Source organism: Hesperophylax consimilis, chromosome 21 (genome assembly GCF_061612785.1).
Source record: "Hesperophylax consimilis isolate HC1 chromosome 21, BYU_Hcon_1.0, whole genome shotgun sequence".
Taxonomy (NCBI): domain Eukaryota; kingdom Metazoa; phylum Arthropoda; class Insecta; order Trichoptera; family Limnephilidae; genus Hesperophylax; species Hesperophylax consimilis.
Genome location: NC_142856.1, coordinates 17,923,332 through 17,947,301, shown reverse-complemented (window position 1 = coordinate 17,947,301; position 23,970 = coordinate 17,923,332). Strand labels below are relative to the sequence as shown.

The following is a 23,970-nucleotide window of genomic DNA, read 5'->3' as shown; positions in this document are numbered from 1 at the left end:
AAATATCATGGAACATGGCCGTATCGGGTACATTCGCAAAAAAAAGAAGCGAAAAGGAGCATGGACGTAAACCGTACAACGTGTTTGTAGAAATCCTTGATTAATTAAATACCTTAATTGTTATAACCCATTGGCCTCAAACGACGCCGTCCTGGCGTGTGTACTGCGATGTGTCTTAAAATCAAACGACGCGTCGTCCCGGCGGGTCTGATGTCTGTCGGCTTAAAAACGAAAAAGGGATGCATTATTGACATCTGTGTTTAAAATTTTAAATGCCAATCGCTCTGTAGATAATTAAGCATTCATTTCGTAGTAATTGGCAGGACTCCGTTGGTACAGTTTTTTCCTGATATTTACGATTGAAATTTTGTTATATTTCAGCGTCATTGAATTTTTTCAAAATGGCGTGTGGTTCGGGAATTGACAAGCTTGTTCGTAAAACTCGTGGTGGGCGGCTAACATCAGCCTAATTTGAAAAAATATATTTTATGGTAGTAAGTATGATTAATTTACAACTTTTCTTAATCAAATTATTAAAAAAATTAAGAAAAAAAATTGGTTTTTATAAAAAAAATATTTTTATATCCTCGTTTAATCATATTATTATTATTTTTTTATACACTGCATATATTTTTACATACCTTGATTTAATGCACAAGTAAATGAAAAAAAAATTGTTTCGTTTGCACGTTTAGTTTAAAATTATGTAAGATTTAGTACACCACTGCAGATTTAAAACTTTTGGTACAAAATTAATTCGGATGTGAAGGAAATTTTTTTAGCTAAACAATTCGGAGGCTAATGGGTTAATATCTGATTAATTTGGATATTTTGATATTGTGTACGTATTTTTTAAATAAAGTTAAATTTTTTTATAATACAATAAGGAATAAAATTTAAAATAATTTGAACGCAATTAAATTTTTTAATTTAAAAATCTCTCGCTGTGAACACCTCCTTCTCTCAAAAACTCACTCTCTTAGAGGTTAAGCGATAAATTGAAGATGGCCACTGAAGAATCAACATAACTAATTATTAATTACTAACCATTATTATTCTGGGCATATTATTAGCATTAGTAAGTATTCTGGGCGATGTGGAGTACATATTATGGTAGTTAGTCCCAGAATTTCTACCGTGAAAAATATCCCGACTTCTACTAATCTGGTATTGGTGGAAACTTGAATGGAAAGTATAAAAATGATAAAACACGTACAAATTTTGGCGAAAATGCCCCCATGACTGTTTTTGCTTAATTGATGAGATGGCCGTGCTAGGCCCCCAGAGCCGATACAAGGTGCAATATCCAAAGTTTGCCAAATTTCATCGCAGATATATTAATAATAATTTTACTCCTCTTCAAATTTTATGCATGAAAAATTATATTTAACCTAATTCTGTGTCTTCACGGGGGGATACATTCCTCAAAGTACTATGTACTATGTACAATGTACCTACTATGTACTATGTAAAAGAAAGTTTTTAAAATTTTCAATACATCATATTTATATTGGAAAATGGGAGAATAAATCTAACAAGAATGAATAATTCCATTATATTTTTATTTGACCGTGTTATTTCAAAACTGTTAAAAAACACAAAATTAAAATTACATTTTTCCAATCCAGTTTTTTTTTATTACTTACATGTATTTGGTTTTCACCTTCATGGTATCAAAAGACAGGGTAAGAGCGGTCTACGGCCTCCATGGTCGAGGGTTAAGGCTCTCAACTAACATATCCGAAGGTCGTGGGTTCAAATCCTGAAGTGCACGATTAAATTTTATTTGATGAAATTGTGTTATTTCACAATTTATTAATTAAAAATAACATATATTGCTGCACGTTCCAGAGTGGAATTTTCTCTTAGTATCGCCCTGGTGTAATACCACCATTCAAAATTGAAATGTTGCTTGAAATGGCTAGATCTGAACAACCAGCTACTTCCCCATCTTCTTCTTCCCAATCTCCTTCCCCTCCTCATTCCCTTCAGCCTCACAACATACCCCAATTGGGGATGTTATAGTCTCACTGGCTATAAACGGTTGGGAGCAGTTGGGACCCTTGTACATTCACATAAAAAGGAAAAAGCGAATTAAAATATTCTAAATTCACTAATAATAAATTTTATTATTGGCTTAGAAAAATTCACGAGAATGAATTTTTCTACTTGACTACGGAAAGGCTACAAAAAATATAAATCCATTTTAGTATAATATTCCTCCTCACAATTATTTTGAAATAATAAATTCAAAATCCGCATTCACACTCGGAAAAATCCTTAATTTGTTATGCTCTTATTCATTTTTATGAAACTGTACACCGTTTTTATTATGAAATCACGGGATAGTCTAAATTCTTGATAAATCAGTTCCAATTTTCAAAGCGACAATTAAAATAATTTTCTGTTAAAAATATTACATTATGTGTAGGAACCTTATCACCCGTCTGAATTCTTCAAGCAAACAGTTCCAATTTTGTAAACGACACTTTAAATTCAAAGCAAATCTGATTTGTACAGTCCAAAACCAGAATTACGCAGGACAGGAATGAAACACATCCGAAATTAATATTTTAAAACATATTCCCAAAAGTTAATTCCAGAAAAATCCTATATAGGTATATTATAGTTCCAAGAGCTGGTTTTCGTTTTTTTTTCCGTGGGGCTTACCGTGAAGCCAAGATTCCTCGATAAAGTAAGTTCAGCTGAAGTCCCGGGTGTTGGCCGGGGTTCACGCAAAGTTTTTCAGATGTAGACAGTGATCTTCCTCTTGTTTTGAAGGTCAAGTGGGCAAAATTACATCAATCTCGAAATAAAACCGTATATTTGTCGAAAAATCAAGTCCACACCGCCCGCCAGGTGTCCTCCACCCAGCCGCGCGCCACAGATACTCTCATAGATGATATTTTAAAAAACCGCGACTTTCTCGTCAGATTCTTGTAAGATTCCCGTTCGATCCCCTAAACGGCGCCAACTTGACCCCAAATCCCGTGTCTGCACTGTGAAGCCATCGAGCTACATAACGCACCGCGTGAAACAGGCATTACAAAAGCCGAGTGACAGCCGAAGAATGCCGGAGATTGCCGAGCTCGTCCGAACTGTTTCGGTGGGCCATGTCCGCGCGGCGGGGCGCCATTGTTACCGTGTCATGACTCTTTTCACCCGTCCAACGGGGGTCTGCTTTTTATACAAACGTTTATATTTTATTTATTCAATTTCTCATCTGTTTGTTTAGAGTTGTTTTTTCTAATTGCGTGTGCCAGGTTTCACCAACCCGCTACAAAACTGATGATCTTTCAGAACTTAAATTAACAGTAACTTGTGTAAACTATCGGGATCTCGCATCATTTGCACATCACAAAGATTACGCTTTCGATAACCGTTTATGCAGACATTATCTGTATGTATCTCTGTTGTATCCGAAAACGTTGATTGCAACCATCTCTAGCTGGATACACATATCTACGGTTCGTGGCATAAATAAACCAATCACGTTCGTGGGCGGTCATCTTGGACGTTCTCCCTCGCATTCATTCGAATATTAACTCTTTCGACATAATACATATTTAGCAGTAAATGCTCGGAGCTTTCAAAATCGACTGTTTGTAGCAAGCAGTCCGTGTATTCCCGGCTTAAGATTGGATTTTATGTTATTAACTGTTAAGAAAAAAGATGAGGGTTATTGCATCGTATCTTTTTGTGAGAAGGTTGAACACCCCGGTCGTTCGCCTCCCATCTGATATTATGAAGTATTTGCTGTGGTATTTTGTGATGTCTGTAATCAATTTAAAATTTGAACCTTTTTTGTTTAGGATGATAAATTATTACGAAATACTTGGAGGCTGAATGGGGATTTTTTTTTGTATTTTTTGCGTGCAAGATATTGTTTCCGCAAATAAATAAGTTATTATAAGATTTGACAGCTGTAAATTCTCGAGACGTTTTCTGCTTTTTTGATGCACAAGCCTAAAAAATTAGAGAACTAAAAAACTTAATATGTCGTAGGTACATAATTGTAGGTACAGAATTAGGTTATTTTATTTTATTTTTTTTTTGTATTTCTTTGGCATTCACTATGTAACAATTTCTAGACATTTTTTGTTTTTAATGAGTTAATATTCACAATGTAGTTATTATTCACAATGTGTGTGTAAAATTATACGTAACAAATGTACATTGTGAATAATAAAAACTCATTAAAAACAAAAAAAGGTTATTTTATGCTAACATTTTATAATATGGTTAAATACCATCATTCGTAAGCGAAACCGTCCTTGAAATGGATTTTAACTGCGTTTGATGACTAGATCTGAATAGCCTGAACCCAACCTTCATCTAACCCATCTCCTTTTCTTCCCTCCCACTGACTCCAGACTACCGTGAACAATTGTGAGTCTTGTGCGGTATTCACAAAAAAATGAATAGTTGACTGAGCTTAGCGAAGTCCGGTATTGATTCGACTATTTGGCATTTCACCTGTCTGTAAATTTGTTTTTTTACGTTCCGGTTTCGGTTCAAGATAGTGTTGCTGTGTTAGATACTTCCTTTTTATCTCGCCAGAGTTAGCATGATCGTGGTTCCTACTACGAGCTGTCAAATCGGAATAATCAATATTATGATACATACAGGTTTGAAGAAAATTGAATAAAGAATTGTCATTACGAAAGTGACGTCTTTTGAACAAATTGTATAATCATTCGTTATTTGAAATTTAAAAAAAATGTTCCATAAAATAAGTGGATTATATTTAAGTAAGTAGGTATTTAAATTCCTACTTACAAATCTTATGATTTCAGAGGAAATCATGGTTTTGATTTATTAAATAAGATAAAATTAGAATAATAAAATATTAGACATTATTTTATAGTTAGATTTGCCCTGTTCGATTTATGCTTATATTTTATAATAATTTATATTTTGAAGCTTTTTAAAAACCTAAGACCTTTTGGTATAATTTAGATACTTCAAAACTGTTATCTCAAAAACAATATTTTAGTTTGCGTCTTTCGTATCCACATCGCCGGAGATAAATTAAAAACGAATTCTTAAATGAAAAGAAACCTGTCACAAATCCTTTATCTATTACTACTATCTGCCCATTGAGAGTGTCCATGTCTCCTGTCTCCCTCGCAAAAAAATCAAATAATATATTTGTTTATCCCCCGTAGAATCGTAGATTTTTCTAAAGTTGTTGGTATTATTAATAATTCTAGTATTGAAAAAAACAGTTCCCACATTTGCCGAGGAACAGTGGCGCCGCTCCCCTGGGGCGACTTACGCCCCACCTAGCGATGCTTTGGGAAAGATATCACATTAACACAAAAACAATGTATGATACACCTTTAAACTTTATAATATTATAACATTCTGGTCATATAAATGTAGTGATTTAGTGGAATATTGAGGATTGAAGTTCGCTGAAATCTTTCGGTTATGGTATCAGGTAGTGGCGGTTTTCTCTAAGGTGCGTTTGAGGTTGTAACTACCTTAAAAATAAGAAAGAAAAACAAACTTGTATTATAATTTTCCACACTTTAAACAGCGCGATATTAAAATTCCATGTTGAAAAAGTCCTCTATCATTGCTCAAACTACATTTTCCGCTTGTTATGATGGTAGTAGAAGGTTATTCGTAACCACATATCTGATTATAAAATCTATCACACAATGTATGAATGTGAATGTGGCAAGTATTGTGACAAGACAGAGTTATCAGGCGTTCCATCATCACTGCCTACCCCCGGGGAGAAATTTCTTGATGATTAGGTACCTAATTTTAAGTTTTTAAATGTGATATTCGACTTACCAAAACTTTATCTCAGAGTCTCAACAATCCGTATCCGGTGGGACTAAAACGTATCCAATTAGAGGATGTTGTGAGGCTGAATATAGTAGGTAACGGAAGGAGATGGAGAAGAGGGAGGTTGGAAATTAATTGGCAAAGAAAGCAAAATCCAAATTTGAACACGTTCTCCACGATTGTTTCACCTTTGAAACTTTAATATCCTTATATCCGTTTGAATGACACTTAAGACAGGCTGTTGCCTTTTGCCTATCCTAACCTAACTTAACTTACCTGTCTTTTGATCGATCCATCACGGTGGGAAGAAGAAGAAAAATTGTATAAACTAGATGTTAACTGTCGGTCGAATTGATAGCTAAGTGATTTTTTTCGTCTTGTTTTCGTTGAAATAATTTCACTGCGTGTTATCCGTCAGCTGGGAAACTTGTTGTATCCAATGCGATATATCATATTTTAGACGGAATTTAAAAGGAAAGAACTCCAGTTCCAATTTGAAATAATTATTTATAAAACTATAAATAGCAAAAAACTGACTCAAAAAATGTAAGATTAAGTACAGGGTTTTCCAATAAGAGGTGTTATTTTGAATAGCCCGCTATTTCGGTAGATGTTACTTTTGAAGCTGTCATTTTTTGACATTTGACAAGTAAAAACTACGCCATTAATAAAAATGTTATGATACACGCTTCAACAACGCATTAAAATTCACTTGAGTGAATCAAATGCAAATCATCTTGAGTGATGAGGCCCATTTCCACCTCGGTGGCTTCGTCAACAAGCAAAATTGTCGTATCTGGGGCTCGGAAAACCCAAGAGTTATGGTTAAAAAAGCCTCTCTATCCTCAACGTGTGACTGTTTGGTGCGTTTTATGGTCCGGCGGAGTCATTGGACCTTACTTTTTCGAAAATGAGGCTGGAGCAACAGTTACGGTGAATGGATTGCGCTATCGAGATAATTAATGATTTTTTATGGCCGGATTTGGATGGTATTGATCTGGACAACGTTACTTTACTTTCATCAAGACGGCGCTACGTGCCGCACAAGCAACGAAACCATTGATCTTTTACGATTGAATATCAAAATAACACCTCTTATTGGAAAAACCCTGTATTAGATTTGACACCAAAATTACACACTTAGGATTATTATATTGGTGCATATTTGAACACTTCCAGTAGTGATGTCATTGCGAAAGATCACTGAAAATCAGTATTTTGTCTCACCAAGTGTGTAGGTACTTCGTTGAAAAGTTTTGCCGTGTGTTCTTTTTATTGTACACTTGCTGTACCCCGCCACGCGTTGCTGTTGCTCAGTCTGTCTGTGCAGAGAGAGAAACAATAGGGCTTTTTTTTCTTTTACGTCCAACGGATGGCGCTGGTTTTTTGAAAAAACTTGTTTTTACCTGTAAAATCGTTAAAAAACTTTCGGTGACTTAAGATTTTGAACAAACGAAAAATTACATTTTTATTTATATAGATCTAAGGGTTTACGGAATAGTCTGTCAGTTCAAATTTTGAAAAAAAAAATAATTGAAGAAGAAGATAACACTAACAAATCGAAGCGAAATATGAAACAGAACAAGACACAGAAAATAAAAAAAAGACAACGGTTTCATCTGGCAATCGAATCGAGAATCTCTATCTTACTGGGACAACGTCTTTACCCACTCGCCCATTGGGACCTAATTATTAAATTTTATATTTTTCTCTGCGCTACTTTAATTCTGAATTTGCAATATGTCATCGACAAATATGACGTATAATAATTAGGTCCCAATGGTCGAGTGGATAAAGACGTTGTCCCGGTAAGACAGAGATCCTGGGTTCGATTACCAGCTAAGATCGTTTTTTTCTGTATCTTGTTCTGTTTCATATTTCGTGTAGATTTGTTAGTCTTATCTTATTCTTCAATGATATGTTACATTGATGGCTATAATAATATATATATATATATATAAAGAAAAGTCGTTCTAATAAAAATTAAAAATAATTTTCTGTTAAAAATGAATTCTTCACACAATCAGTTACAATTTCTAAATTAACTCTTAAATTCAAAGAATATTTTAGTTCATAAAAATGGGTTAAATATTCAACATTATATCTAACAAGAATTATTGTAAATTAAGGGTGTCTTAGTCCCAAGGACTCCGGGCTATTGAACTCGTGTGCAGTATTCACATTTAAACAAACGTACGTAAATTTACCTGCATTATCTTCAGCAAAGATCTGGGAAAAATCAAAAATAAATATATTTCGGAATTTTTATTACGTATCCTTTGCGAGAATTGGGGACATCAGCGATCCAAAGACAAAATCACTGCATTCTCCTTCGGGTAGTTAAGCAGCGGGGATCGTCTTAATTGGTCGTGGGTTCACTACGTAGATGGGATGAGTCGATATAGCACCCAGAATGGTTGATTTACAACTTCCATCAATATTATTACCCCAACAGGTTGGGAAAAACATCTTATTGGTAATTAAATTTATTTTATTCCGTCCCTTGTCATGTTTTTTTTATTTTTTTTTTACCATCGGAATTTTGTCACCGGAGTAAAGTTTTTTTGGCGGTAAATAAAAATAATAATTAGACTTTCTTTTGAAAAGTTGGCAGAAGATATCGTTTTAGCGTATTTTTGGGGATATAAATCTTTATTGGTGTACAGTGCACAGAGGCGTAAACAAATTAGTGTTCTTGTTAAATTAATGTTTTTGTTTATATAACTAACCGTCACGCCGTTTCCCGTATGTTTAAGTAGAGAGAATGGACCGCCACAACACAATTCTGCTTTTACACACATTTCTTGCTCAACGTTCATACATTGTCTCATATCTAATATGTATTGTGTGGCTTGTCTCCTTGTCTGTCTAAAGCTGCCGAACCGGCAATAACGGTATCTAGCTCTTAGGAGCACCTTCCATTCCAACAAGATTTTTCATGTAACCATTGGCTTCAGAGCAGACAATTATTTGAATAATTAAAAAAAAATAAAATAAAGTTTTGGCCTAAAAAGTGTCAAAGTCCTAAATTTTCACAATTTGTCGTAAAATTTTTTATTAATGCCTTAAAAAAATTTACCAAATTAACTGTCATTTTTGCAAAAAACAAACACACAAAGCAATATGGTACTCATTCCAAATCCGTTATGACACAATTCAATTGGTAATTGAATAAATTTTCAACAATACTTATAAATTCGTAAAATCCCCCCCAATGTCCACTGTTCACTGTCCACTGTCCCCTGTCATTAGCCGTCTCGTCAGTTGGTACCTACGTTGTCTGCAGACCTGTCACCTAGTTCGATTCTCGGATAAGGTAGGCGATTCAATACGCTATACGCATCATGGCTTGGCCTATATCAGCATCAATTTAGGAGGCGGATTTGAGTCCCTTCTTAAAAATCTAATGATTTTAGAGGAAATTTTTGTTTAGATTTATTGAATAAGAGAAAATTAGAAACGTACTTTTTTTGGACTCGAGAACAGAACTACTAATATTGTCTGCTTCTGGTATTATATAATATCATTTTGTGAACGTCTCTCAACTGCATCAATCGCATCAAAAGTAACCAAGCTTATACTATGTGCGATGTAAATTGATATTAGTGGCTTTGAATTGTACGCTAGTTCCCTTGCGATTATACATTGAATGTATGACCGCTTCTGCTGGTATTTCATGAATAGAAAGATACGGAAGTTGAATCGACTAAACACCAACGCGTGGTTAATGGTGAAACCAGAATTTATGTATAATATTGACTGTATACTGTACATTGTACATACAACAAAATTTAAACTTATATAAGAAAGATTATTTGTATAGTTCGTCTCTACCAAATTTGTAATAAAAATTGTGTGCCATAAAATGACATAACGCACACATTACAGATTGCTTGAAATTGGGTTAAAGTATGAAATAAACATTGTGTACTTCATTCAAAATCGTTATAATCATTCGGTATAGGACTCTAATCCCGTTTTTAACAGGAAAACAAATCAAAATATTTTCAATAAATTAAAAATATTTCATATCAGTAAGTTACTGTAAGTTTCAGATATTTTCAAACAACCAATGAAGCCCTGGGGAAATGTGGTAAAGAAATCGGGACACTCTTAAAGTTACACGGAGAACTATGCTAAATAAATTTAAAAAACCGTGTAATTTTAAAAGTGTCCCAATTTCTTTAGCATAGTTCCCCGGGGTTTCATTGGGTGTTTGACAATGTCTCCTACATCTCTGGTGCAAATGGTGTGTGAGCCTTCTTCCAGTTCTATGTAAAGTGGTACATAATATTAATTATTAATATAATAATATTTGTCTAAACTCTAGTTGACTTCAGATTCACTGCCCAAATTCAAACGTGGCATCATGTCAATAATTTAAACTGTTCAATGCGCATACACACGGACACAAACACACACACACACACACACACACATGCGCACACACAAACACACACACAAAAACACTCGCAAATAAATTACACACACACACCTATATACTACACACATCACGTGGTAAATAAGGAATAAACGTACCACTTAGCAGACATTACAAGGAAACATATCATAGGTACCCAACGCGAAGCATCTTATTCCTGTATATTGAGTCATCTCTGTAAATCATGTACTGTTTGTTTCTATTATATAAAATAAAAATTACAGTTTACACGATAAAAATCACCGGTAAGCTACTTTAAAAACTTTATCTGTGTTTGCGTTGGAAATTTTAGTATTTTTAATTGCAAATTTCGATTTGTAATACTTTAATCGAAAGGAGTCTTTCATCTGCTTTGTTTCAAAAACTATCTATATTTTGAAATATCGAATGTAATGTGAACTTATTTCCCGTGCAGTCATCATTTTAACAGGTCGGTGAGAAATACAAACAATCAGGTGTTAATAGTCCTACTAGCTCCTTCAGTAAGTTTCTGTCCATACTGATTGGTTCGAGCGTGGCTGTTTTGGGGCTTGGGCCGTCTAAGAGCACATTAGTAATCCAATTGAGTGGTATCATATAAAAAAATGGTTATCTTGAAAGTTTCTCTGGTTTTCTGCTCAACGCTTCAAATATCCTAACAAATATTTCTTCAATAAAATGGCCAGCATTAATTTCGTCGTTTCCCTTTTCAACGATTTTAATTCAGCATCCCAGCGGTCGCCCCCTGACCAATCTCAGCCCACTTTGTGACAAATAACAATATCAAATGGGTATTCTTTTGAATTTTCGACAAAAACTTGTGCAAAAAAAATGTCGCGCGAACCTAATTTATGTCCCACCGTGCAAAGAGACCAAAAGAACGCACCAAAAGGGACCAACACCGGGGACTTTGTGTGTTTTTGCGTACTTAAACTGTCACATAATTTTGAAGTCAACCCGCAAAGGACACATGGGGTCATCATTATTTTTTGCCGAACAAAACAGAAGTGTGACAGATTCACGATATTCTTTTGTTAGTTGTGTCTTTTATTTTTTTTTTAATTTCTGGCGCCGTGAATATTTTTTGTTCTTGTAATAATAATTAATACAAATAACTGATTTTTATCTGTATTTGGTCTAACGACATCTCATTGAATGGTTTCTTTTCAGTCTGCTGTTTTAATATCTACAACTGTTTTAAAATGTTTTTTTCTTCATATTATTCATTTTAATAATTATATATTCTCGAAGGGCTGGATCCTTTGCTCTGTGCACAAAGGTCATTAATTTGTGAACATTTTTTTTGTTCACTTCTGATTCCCGTAATATTTTAACTGGCGGATTACAATCTTTGATACAGGCGACAGGTATATTACTGTTTTCGTACTGCCGGTATTTTAATGGAAGCTCTTCCGAAGAGATTTTTCGCACATTCAAAATCTTCCGAAATATAATGTGTTATTACGTTTTTTAATTTTTTTTTATGTGCATACCGCACAAGATTCCTAACTGCTCCCAACCGTTTGGAGACAGTGAGATTATGGCATTCCTAATTGGAATATGTTGCGAGGCTGATAATAATCTGGGAAAGGAACGAGACGGGGAAGAGTAAGGTCGGGAAATAAAATAGAATAGGTATATTCATGATGACGTTCACGCATTCCTCTCCTAAAAAGTCTCACCAATCATCATTCCAAAACTATGTTAATAAAAATATATTCATGTTTAAACAAACAAAATTCATGCACTTCCCATGCAATTTTTTAGTCATTCAAGGGAATATTTCATATACTAAAATTAATCAAAAGATTACATCAATTATTAATAATATTAGTCGGCTCATCGTACCTGTCTACATTTCATAGTTTTGTCTTTCTTACACCATTAGCCGATCTCGTCAACTTACATCAACGTCAAACTGTTTTACGACTCGTAAAAGTCACGTTCCTTCATAACGCATTCTTGTGTTTTCTTGTAGATATAATATATAATTTAAATAATTTAATTGATCGAACAAGGAAATGTGACGTTTACTACTGTCTCATGTTTGAGTCATTTTAAGCGTTCGTAAGCTAAACTGAACTCATTATGATGACAGTAAAATCCTGACCACCGTCATTATGTTTCGTATTTAACAATATTGAGATATTATCGTTATTTATTTTTTGGGTATATTACCGTGTTGCGCTTCATAGTTCTTTAGCCAACGTTTCCGACATTATTACAGTGTCCGAAACGTTGGCTTGTTGTTAACTGTTAACTCTTAGGTGCCAGTGGAAATGTGGCATTCCAAATATTGGGTATGTTGTCAGGCTGAAGGGAGTTGGGAGGGGAAGGAAATGGGGAAGAGAAGAGTTGGGAAGTAGATACCTGTCTATTCAGATCTGATCACCAAACAAACCATATCAAGTCAATCTTATCAAATACACGCCAACGTGTAAATTTTGAATGGCTTTTCACTAAGGCGATACTGTGAGGATCACCAATCACCACTGTAGTGTTATAATAGTTTTTTTTCCAGAATGCATGCAGAGGTAGAAATAAAATCAGAAGAAAACATAAAAACATTTAAAATTAAATTAAGAAAATATGTGATTGATTCATTTTAAATGTGTTACCATAATTATATGTATATAAGGATTGTATTAGGAGATAGATAACTATGTACCTACTTAAAATAACACAATAAACAATAAACAGTAGTGCAATGCAATACATTCCATATTTCAAAAATTATAAAAAAATAACAATACATACGTGGAATAAAAAAAGTTACAAATATTAAATACCAAAAATTATGTAAGTAGCGGTTTATGGTTGGCTATCAGGGGGGACTCCATCCAGGCAACTTTGTGGTATTCTTCAGATTAGCGTAGTCTAGTAGTATAAGCTTCCCTCCCATAAGATGGTGGAAAAGTGCTCTGAAAGAGTGCACCCGTCCCTCCAGGAACATTTCCGTGAAGCTGCAGTAACGCGGTAGGCGGAATACTTGACTAAAACCATTATTGTTTGCGACTTTTGGCTTATGCCACTGGGATGCAGTGTAATCTAACCTCAGTTCTGACGATGTGCAGAATATGTTGAATCGTATTATTTTCACGTTTTTTCTACAAAAGTGAAAAATTATAAATGAATATATCCCGAGGTCTCTCTTTATAATTCCTAAGTTTGTTAAATGAATGATATATAATATAGGTATATATATTTTTATTAATGACTATTTATTATGCATTTATCATCAACTGAATTGTAATAATTGGACATCACTAACTTGCGGATAATAAAAATTACCTAAGAAAATTGATTGATATTTTTATTTGATGTATTTCTAGTGATTAAAATAACATATCTAATGTATGCAAGGATCAAAAAAAATTATTAACTTTTTTCGTTTTAGGACAATGTTTTCAAAATAAAAATAATAAAAAAACAGAAGAATTTTCACTGACTTGGTATTTCTATATAAAATTCTAAATGATTAGTTGATAGTCCGGTATTGCTAGAATAAGCTTCCGGATTCCAAAACGTAATACTATAAGTCAGGATTTATTTCAGTGCAGAAATTCTGGGACTAACTACCATATGTATTCCTCTTTGCCCAGAATACTAATGAAGGTAAATAAATTATACCAAGTCAGTCGACATCTTCAAGTTATCTTTAAACAGATATAAAATGTTGTTAATGAAGCAATTCAGTTGTGTAAAATAAATAATGTATATTTCTTAATATTCATATGTAAAAGCGTTAATTAACAAATAAATAAAATATTGTATTGTATCCTTTATTTAAGTCATAACTTGCATTGTGGCCTAACAAATCAAAACAAATTCAGTCGTCTTTAGTTACATAGTTTTGCTATATATATATATAATATTATGAACGTAATATTTTCAAATTGATATTCTTCAATGTTCATAACTGCATATGTAGGTCCCTATGGACCATACCGTGCATTGTTACGATGCGATGGCACGCTTATGGATTCCTGCATGCACCGGTGTCCTTATGTTATTATGCAACGCATACCTAAACGTTATCAGTTCACGATGCACCTGGCGACCTCTTCGATTATCATGCACTCCTGATACCGGGACATGCTTTACGTGATTTGCACATTAAATCTTAATAACAAACCATCACAGGGCTACCTATAAAAAACAAACGGAATGATGTTTCGTAAATTTAAAGTTTGAACCAGTTAGCAATACTGCGGCTTATCAAAAAGTTTTATCATACCTGGGACCAAAAATATACAACAAAATCCCCTATCAATTTAAACTGTGTGAATTATCAGCCTTCGGTACTAAAATTACTAAATGGTTATTAGACTTAGGTAGGACAGATTCCGAAAAATTATTAAAAAACGTAGTCTGAGTTGATTTCTTCGATTTTGTATTTTGTATTTACCTAAAAAATATTTTTTTATTTTTCTTTCTTACATTGATATATTATATTTTTATTTTATATTTTACATGTACCTATCTGGATTTTATTGTTTATTACTGCTAAATTGTATTTTCCTAAAAAAAATATTTTCTTTCTTACATTTATATGTTATATTTTAATTTTATTTTTATATTTTACATGTACCTACCTGGAATTATGTACACTCAACCTGCCAATTTGACTGTCCTAAAACGGGAAACTTCCTAGTTGGACAGTCAAAGCTTCCTTTTATATTTGTATATCTTGTATGTAATAAATGTAAAAATAAATAAATAAATAAACTTTAGACAACTGCTCTAAACCATTGAGCTATCACAGCAGTATTTTATCAACTTTTGTTGTTGTAATTATTAAATTATTTTTTTGCATTCGAGCGTGGTTTATATGTATACTACCGTGGTTTATGTACACTAAAGTGGTTTATGTGTACACTACCTCTAAATATTTAATTTTGTTTTGGGAGACTATCAACGTGATGTGTAGGTATATATTTTTTAACATGTTTTCTTACTTTGCGTAACTTTCTTCCAAACTATTTTGATTATTTTTTCATATTGAAAAATATGAAAAACGCACAGCTAAATAAAATGAACTTAATAATATGGTGTCTTTCCTTAGTTTTCGAAAGTAATTTTTTTTAATAGAATTCAAAAAATTACAATTTTGGTTACTTTCTCAACTACCACACTAGGCTCATGCCCGTATTATGGCAGTCGCACATGATCATGTAAGAATAACGATAATAAAACATAACGGAGAAGGAAATAGGATGAGTAAAAAAAATCACATCATTATAGAAACCATATTACAAATAGAAATAAAGATAAAACTAAATAAATGATAAGAATTAAAACTTTTTTTTAAACAGTGTTAGGAACTCAAGCATTCCTTATAGACGGCTCGTCCCCTTTCAAATAGCCAATGTTGAACACGGATAGTAAAAAGGGATATAGAATTAATTGTCATTATATCGGTGTTTAAAGCATTGTATATTTTAGGAGTGATGAAACAGAATTGTCGCTGAGCGTATGTGGTTCTGGTTTAGGGGCCACGCATCACAGGTCGGATGAAAAGCGTTATTCTTCCGTATGTAGCACAAGCTTGTCTTAGTAAATAACTGGCGAATATATAAGACCCTAATTTTGGCAAATGGTTCGTTTGAGGGGTGGGTAGGTTGGCATTTAAATATAATTGTTAAATGTTAATTTGTAAGCTGAAATTTTGCATTGGGTTAACTTTCATAGGAATTCCAAAAGGGAATTTGAGCAAATTTCATTGTTTTTACTGTTTTAGGCAGAGGTAATCTTTCAGGTATTTTCTGCTTCGTACGTGGGATTGTTTCAATATTATTAGAATTTCGAAATCATATTCTTAATTTTATTAGTGAGACGTGCCCGCCATTCCGCACTATTCTACACGCCTAGTTAAAAAACAAACAAACGCAGCAGCAAATTCGCCAATTGACCGTGCCTTTCATACATTCAATAATATTTTTCCTTAGCTCGAACGATAAAAATTATGGAATGTATTGGGTGGCAATAGCTCAATTGGTAGAGACGCCAGTCCCGGTAAGGCCTGGTGAAGAGGATCTGGGTTGGAGTTCCAGTTTCGACCATTACCGTTTTTATTTTCTTTGTCTGCTTCATATTTTTATGGAGAGTTAACGTATACAATGATTCTTAATTTTTTTATTATTAAAACTTTATTTTAATAAATTATACAAATGCAATTAATGATGTGTGTGGCCAAACTTAGAAAGATTTCGTTACATAGTAGCTATTGCATTTTATTATATTTGTCGTCAACCCTACGTGAAAGCCAAGATCGTGAATATATTTTCATGTGCCACGTGCCAGGCATAGGAACGTAGGAGGTCGTAGGGAAATGTGGCGCCCGGTCTACATGATAAAAATATGTAAATTTTATATTATGATTACTGCCGTCTGCATGTTGTTATGACAGCACAATACACTACGTTATTTACTGCTTTAATTCATGCTGTCCTGATACTTTTACTGATTTAACATTTTTAGAGTCGTTTTTATCAATCGAAAACTCACCGAACGCTAAGTATCTTTAGCGTAGAACTTCGGCTTTTGAAGTTTTTGTGACTATCACGTACAATGCTCAGAGTCCTTCTTTTAGGTAACCTGATAAATCATCACAATGATAATTCATCACATCTTTAAAAAATTAAATAAAGTCATGGAAAGTGATGAAACAAAAACTTTATTAACTGGGTTATGTAGGTTACGTTAGGTTAGGTTAGGTTAGGTTAGGTTAAAAAAAAAATTCGTCGTTCCTAATGACTTTATATCACTTTTTAAAAGTGTGTTGTGTGTTGAGTTATCATGGAACTTTCAGTGTGAAAATCACTGAGCGCTTTTTTGCATTGGTTTTGAGGTCCCCTGTATTTTTGACAATCATCACTAGATCTGACGGGTTGAAAAACCTCAATTTTCACTGATAGAAGTGATGATTTACAGTTTAGGAAGCATTGGTCTGTAACAATGATGGAAATATTAAATAATAACGGTCCCAAAAAGGATTTTTGGGGCACACCGATTTGATTGTGGATTTTCCTACCTAATATCAAACATGCTTCCCTGATATAATTAACCTTTTTCGAAATACTAATTAGCGGTAGTTAAGTTACTATTTTAGTTAGTTAGTATGGTAACACATTTTTGTGTGGTTTTAAGTCATGGAAAGTGATGAAAGTGAAAACGAGGTTAAATTGGTTTCTTTTTTCATCACTTTTAATGACTTTATTTCACCTCTCGAAAGTGTGTAGAATTTCCATGGTGCTTGTTGCCATGGAACCGCACAATAAACAAAAATAATAATATTTGGCTTATTTATATATCGCCGTTTTCGTGAAAAATCACCTCAAGGGCGCTGTACAAATATACTTATTAAATAATTAATAATAGAACTACTGACTTAAAACTGGTGACTTACCTCTAAGACTTATATCTGGTGACTTACGACTAAGGCCTATAACTACTGTCTTAATGACATATATATTTACGTATGCAGAAACTTACAACTAACATTAACATTCATTGGTTTATACTATATAATTGATGTAAATATTAAATAGTATGGTCCCAATGGATTCTTGGAAAACACCAGACGAAACCTATCTACTAATTATAGTAGAATCATTTTAAAAAGATTCTTGTTTGTTACTCCGAGGTAAGAGAGGGGACTGCTGGCGAGTGTTAAAACTATTTCGAACCAATTTTAAGCACTATCGGTGTGTAAAAATAATAAACACGATCTCCTAATGGTTGTCAAATACAAGCTAGGATGCTTTAGAATGTTTGTATGCACAGAATACAGTAGATTGGTGGTTGGGTGTTTGCGTGTGGCCACGTGTCCACGTGCGGTCGGCCCGCGGCGCGTATCTGTGCGGTGGTTTAGCGCCGGCCCCGCCCCGCCCTGCGTTTACATTCCGATACATCAACTCCTCGTTATGCCTCCGCTCCTGGCACCTACCCTACCTGTCTACTTGTGGTACCAGAGTAGGTGTCTGGGACTACACAGCTAAAATAACTTAAATCCTTTGTTTCATTCAAGGGATTGCAGACATTTTAGAAGTAATAAATATCGTTATGCAACAAACTAGGGTTAAATACGTTGTACCTGAACAAATTGAAGAATGAAAGTGTAAAGTTTTCAAGTAGGTTACTGATTTAATAACAGCGATGTCATGCGATAATGGACTCTAGATATTGTTACTTTAGAGTTATCTTCGCGTAACATTGTTGTGTCAGAAGGAACCTTGTTATCATAAGGTTCTGACGGGTCAAAATGGCAGTGATTATAATTTGAAATAATTTTGGAATTTATAGAACAAAGTTTTTATTCCATAGAAAAGTCTTTTTTCACTGATCGATTTAATAGATCAAAGATTAAATCCCCCGTACAAAAAAAAACAGATTAATAACAAACTCAAAAAACTATAACTATGATCAATTGAAGAGTGTTTACAAAACTTTGAATTGTCGTTTCTCCGCTCTCGTTATTTTGTGTCATTGAGTATAATAATAATAATATTTGGATGATTTTTATAGCGCCGTTTTTGTGGGAAACCACATCAAGGGTGCCGTATATGGACCAACTGCTAACTTTTGCTTCTACCTAATTTAAATTGGAACTCTTAAAGATCTAGATCAACTAGAACAATACACACAAAGAGGTGTTAAAACCAACATCAATTAAATACAATGTAATTATTCTTTGTGGAGCCTTGTTTCCTTAAACTTTTATGCCGAGAGCTGTACTCTTTATCCTGTCTGCATCCTAGCTATGAAATCACTAACCATACCCTTCGCTCTTCGCTTTTACGCAACGTAAAACCTCTCATAAGTTTTATTTTGCCTTTGTTTAAAAAAAACCGCACTGCTGAAAATAATAACAATTATTATTGCTGTTTCTTACAAGTCGTGTGCGTGTAATTATTTTCCCTATCATTTCTGCTGCCCGGGTGTAGGTATTTATGATTGCATCCCGCGGGCTATGAAGGATCACGGATCTTGCAACAGGCCTTATACCTTATACATTTTACCTTGCCTCTTCTGCGGCCCTGGGTATACTTTACGACCGCGGTGTTTTAAATCACTTCTATTAGTCCTGATTACACATGTTTCAACCCGTATTGCGAGCATTTTTTTAAACACCATCCAAAGGGTACATCTATTTACATATTTTATCCAAACGTGATGACAAAGATTTTGTAATTCTTTGAATAAATCACCTGAGATTTATCTCATATTCAATTTACATGCGTTATTTATTGCTTCAGATTAAGATCGGTGTGTTATTAAATCTATTAAATAGATCATCTCTGCTTTTATATCATACCCTGGTAGTTTTCATGTTAGTTACTAGAACGTTTTATAAGGGTTTGTTTGTTTTTTGAGAGACAGCTTTCCGGAAATATGTTATCATATTTTTTTGTAAAGTTCATTACCCTACTCAAAGGTCTGTTATCCGGTGAGTATTTAAACTTTTCGTAATAACGGGTTATGGCAATAATTTGTGTGTTAACGAGTTTGTATTTAATTACCATAATGTTTAAATAAAACCTCTTCTCCTCTGCTGGACTCCGTGGTTTTATTTTGATAATTTCAAATTTGAAGAAAAAAATTTTTTTTTGTAAAATATTGTGCCAACGAAACCGACACCCAAGCGCCATCTGTTAAACGGGGAATTACATCGTGCTCGTGTTATTGCGCAAAAATGCATATTAGCGCAACCACCGCTCTTCCAGAAGCTTCAAAAAGCCAGAAGCCGCTAAACGCTCTCATCGCCGCTTCGAGGCCATCTGTAGCTATTTACTTTTGCCTATCTGTTCTGATTTCCGATTAAATTTCGTGTAACTTTTCTATAAAATTTCCTGTGATGATATATATCTCCAACACCAGTCGATTAGTTCGTGATATTGTTATATATCATAATATCACGAAAATTAAAAAAATACAGCTTTAGTAGGTATTATTTGGTTGGATTAACTTACATTGGCTTCGATAACAAAGGTGCCATCGGAATAATTTAAAAACACGAATAAAAAAATATTTTCACCCAAATAATATATGTATTATTTCATCGACCTTTTTTCTTCTTATAGGAACCTGCTAATGAAATAGACTTTCTTTCATTCGAAATTATATATATATACACCATTAAAAAAAATCTATATTTTTTGTTTGTCATTTTAAATACCACTCAATTAGCGGTTCTTTAGTCATCTCCGGTGTCCTCATAAAGACTAGTACCTATATAGGTATATTTTAAATATATGTATATCTTCTACTTCGTGCTCTCCCGACCTGTCTAACGGCCGCCAAACGGCAGTAAATCAGGCCAATCAAATGGCTATTAAATCCAGAAGAGTCGTAGCATTATTGCCAGGGGAACAGCTGGACCCCGAAGGTCTCCTATAATAATAATTGTTTATGTAAACAAATGGGAGAACCGGCAATTAGAGGCTAAACTATCTGACCCGCCCGCGGCCGAAGTGGGGCGAACGCAGGGGACGAACTACGCATATGTATGATCTATATTATTCAAAATAATGTAGATGGCTGTGCATCCGGGCGGACAGAGTATACATGTATAATGCCAATGAAATTCCATGAAGAAATAGAAAAATTTAAAAACAGAACATTGAAGAAAAATTACAAACAAACAACAAACCTGAAATAAAATAAATTTGTCATCTCAATCTGGTCTAACTGTTCCCATTCGCCTGGAGCCAGTTAGACTATGGAATCCCCAATTTGGGTGTGTTGCTGAAGTTAGTAAGGAGAGGAAAAATATGGGACAAAGGAAGGTGGGGAATTGCCTGGTTATTCAGATGTGGTCATCGAACACGGTTAAAGCCATTTCAATCAACGTTTCAATTCTGAATGGTGGTTTAAAACCAGGGCGATAATGATACGATATCTTCACCTCTGGTACTTGCCGCAAATATATGCTATATATTATTTGAAATGAATAAATTGTGAACTAACACAAATCAAACATGTAAAATTTACCTACGCACGCCTGGATTTGTACTCGCGACCTCCGAATTGCTAGTTGAGAGCCTCACCCTTCGACCAAGGACATAATAATATTAAATTTGAATTTTTAATTTTATTTATTTTAAAAATAAAAATAAATGGAGTTCTAAGAATTAAACACTATAACAATAAATCACCTAATAATAATTTTATCTAACTTAACCAAACCTAACCCTACGTGATTTATTTTGTTACTGTTTTATCCTGAAACCAAGTAGACCACGCCTGGGTTTTTCAACTCGACCTGCCAGTACAATCGCAAATCGTTCATGACATTTGACAGTTAGCATTGTCTGTCAAAAAAAAATGTCTAACCTAATATATGCATACACAGAAGCAAACCACTGGTGTACAGCCACAGCATACGATTTACGGAAAATAAAATGTACCAGTGAGTTTTAATAAACCAACCTAGCACTAAAATTGTAAAGATGTGAATAATAATAATCATATAATCTTACACAAGTCTAAAACGTAAGTCCATAACTGTTTACTCCGCAAACTATATATTCCGCTAACGTGGTGCAGATACAGTATAAATAATATCTTAACTTTTCTATGTTATATATATATAATTATGCTCATTTTTCTTCAATGTTATGGTAGAACCAGCAGACAAGCAGCATGTGGCCGCTTTGCTGGACCACCTTTTTATTAAACCTGCATCATCCATGTATTATGATAAAATTGATTTAATAAACAAACAAGAAAAACATGCACCAATCGTAATAAAAAATCATTTAAATGTGATGATAGTTTGAAGTTTTAAGGTTGTGTGTCCAAGTTAAATAAATAGGATATTTTATCTGTGACCTGCAGTATAAAGCAGCCCTTTAACATTACACTACCAAAACACTCCCAATCCCCCTCTGCTCACAAGACATAGTAATTGTTTCTGGGGCCGCCTGCACCCCGAGGCTATTTGTTCCTCTCGTATTCAATTACACTCACGATCTTACAGGATCGGCGCGGATAAAAAATAACCTAAAAACCTGTCGAAAAAATAAACTGGTCGAAAGAATAACCTAAGTTACCTGTCGGAATATAAACTAGTTTGGTTGAATGCAAAGTAGCGGTCAGCTGTGTTACTTGTTTACTGTTAGACTAATGAATTGATTGGATGCCTTTTCAATTTAGACGGACAGGTCAGTTTCAAATTACTCACTTTTAATTATGCGCGTGTCTCTTTTGTGATATTCAATACGCCCGATGACTTGTGTAATTATAGGTCTTTTTTAATCAGATTGTAATTTTGTCAGGGACACTTGCTTGATGATTTAAATTGTTTGTTTTTCTATATTTATCAAGTCTCCATCGTCAGTAAAAACGTTGGAGAATTTGTGTTTCAGTAAATAATTAAAGTATATAAAATGTATTGCTTGACATGACAACATGTTATACTTTATATTCCCAAATAAATCTTCCATGTGGTTGTTAGAAAATCCTACAAATTAGGTCATTACAAAAGCCAAAAATTACATGCAAACCATGGGAATAGCTAACAAAATATTTTTAAAACATTATACATTTGTATTTTTATAATACATACATTTTTAAAAGCCATATTTGTACTACATCGTTATATTCTATATTATGGCGTAACCAAATAATTTATTGCGTTATATTAAATGAATTTATTAAATTCAATTCAATATAATTACATTAAATTCAACAAAGTGCATAAAATTAATTTAATTTTAAATTTGATGAATTAATTAAAATAATGTTTTAATTTAATTAATTTACTAGATTCAATTTATGGATTAATTACTACAAATTCAATTAAGAAAATGTGCGATTTCATGAATTTAATTGAATAAATGTATTAATTTTTATATGAATAATATATTAATTTAAATAATAAACTTAATGTAATTAAATTTATATATTAAATGAACAACACATCTGCCCTTATGATGGACATTGGAATGCTGTCCAAAATGTTGGCTAGAGAAAAAGGTAGCGCAACACGGCACAATACCCCCAACATAAATCACTTTACTAAAACACAATATTACATTAAATATAAAAGACAACATTGTACCATTGGAAATACATTCATATGAACAGGTTTCAATAAAATTGTTGATGTTTGATCTTTCTTGGCTGATGATACAAAACCTATTGTCTAATTTGTATTGAGAATAATTTGTGTTGTGTCTAATAGCCAAAGAAAATGCATTGTATAACTGAGATTCAAAGTGTTTAAATTTTCTTTGGCCAAAAGATGTGTTAGCGAAAGTGAAATGCAAGATATTATGCCTTAGGTTCTAGTATTACGAGCAGTTTGGACATTGTCAAAAACAGTTCTGTGTTGCTCTAAACTAAACCCTGTAGTGTTATATTGAAATCTGATACATGTTTTAATTTTTACTTCTTTTCTTTCACAGGTAAGTCAACCATTCAAATTACTTCAATATCTTCCAAAGACTACTCTTCATTACAGAAACATCAGAGGCAATGTAAGTTGTTTTCCTCTCTCGATAGTCATAGCTTTTCGCAGAAATTATAGATGTGTTCAACTGCACGGAATATAGTTACAAGAAGGCCATAGTAACATACCTCAATAATATTTATAAATTATAATAACTTACGTATTAATAGCTGTATACACGTACGATCATACATTATTTAAATATGGTTATTTTCTCTTTTTGTTTTAAAAATAAAAGCCTTCTGTTGGCACTATATTATGCAGTAAATGATGTAAAATAAGTAAAAGCCCTTAACCT

The 23,970-nt window shown here is 33.5% G+C and overlaps 1 protein-coding gene across 13 annotated transcripts in view; it reads left to right on the top strand.

Moving 5' to 3' along the window:
- The window catches only part of rg (A kinase anchor protein rugose), a 941,488-nt gene that overhangs the window by 588,586 nt on the left and 328,932 nt on the right, over nt 1-23,970 (top strand). The gene's annotated exons all lie outside the window — the stretch shown is intronic.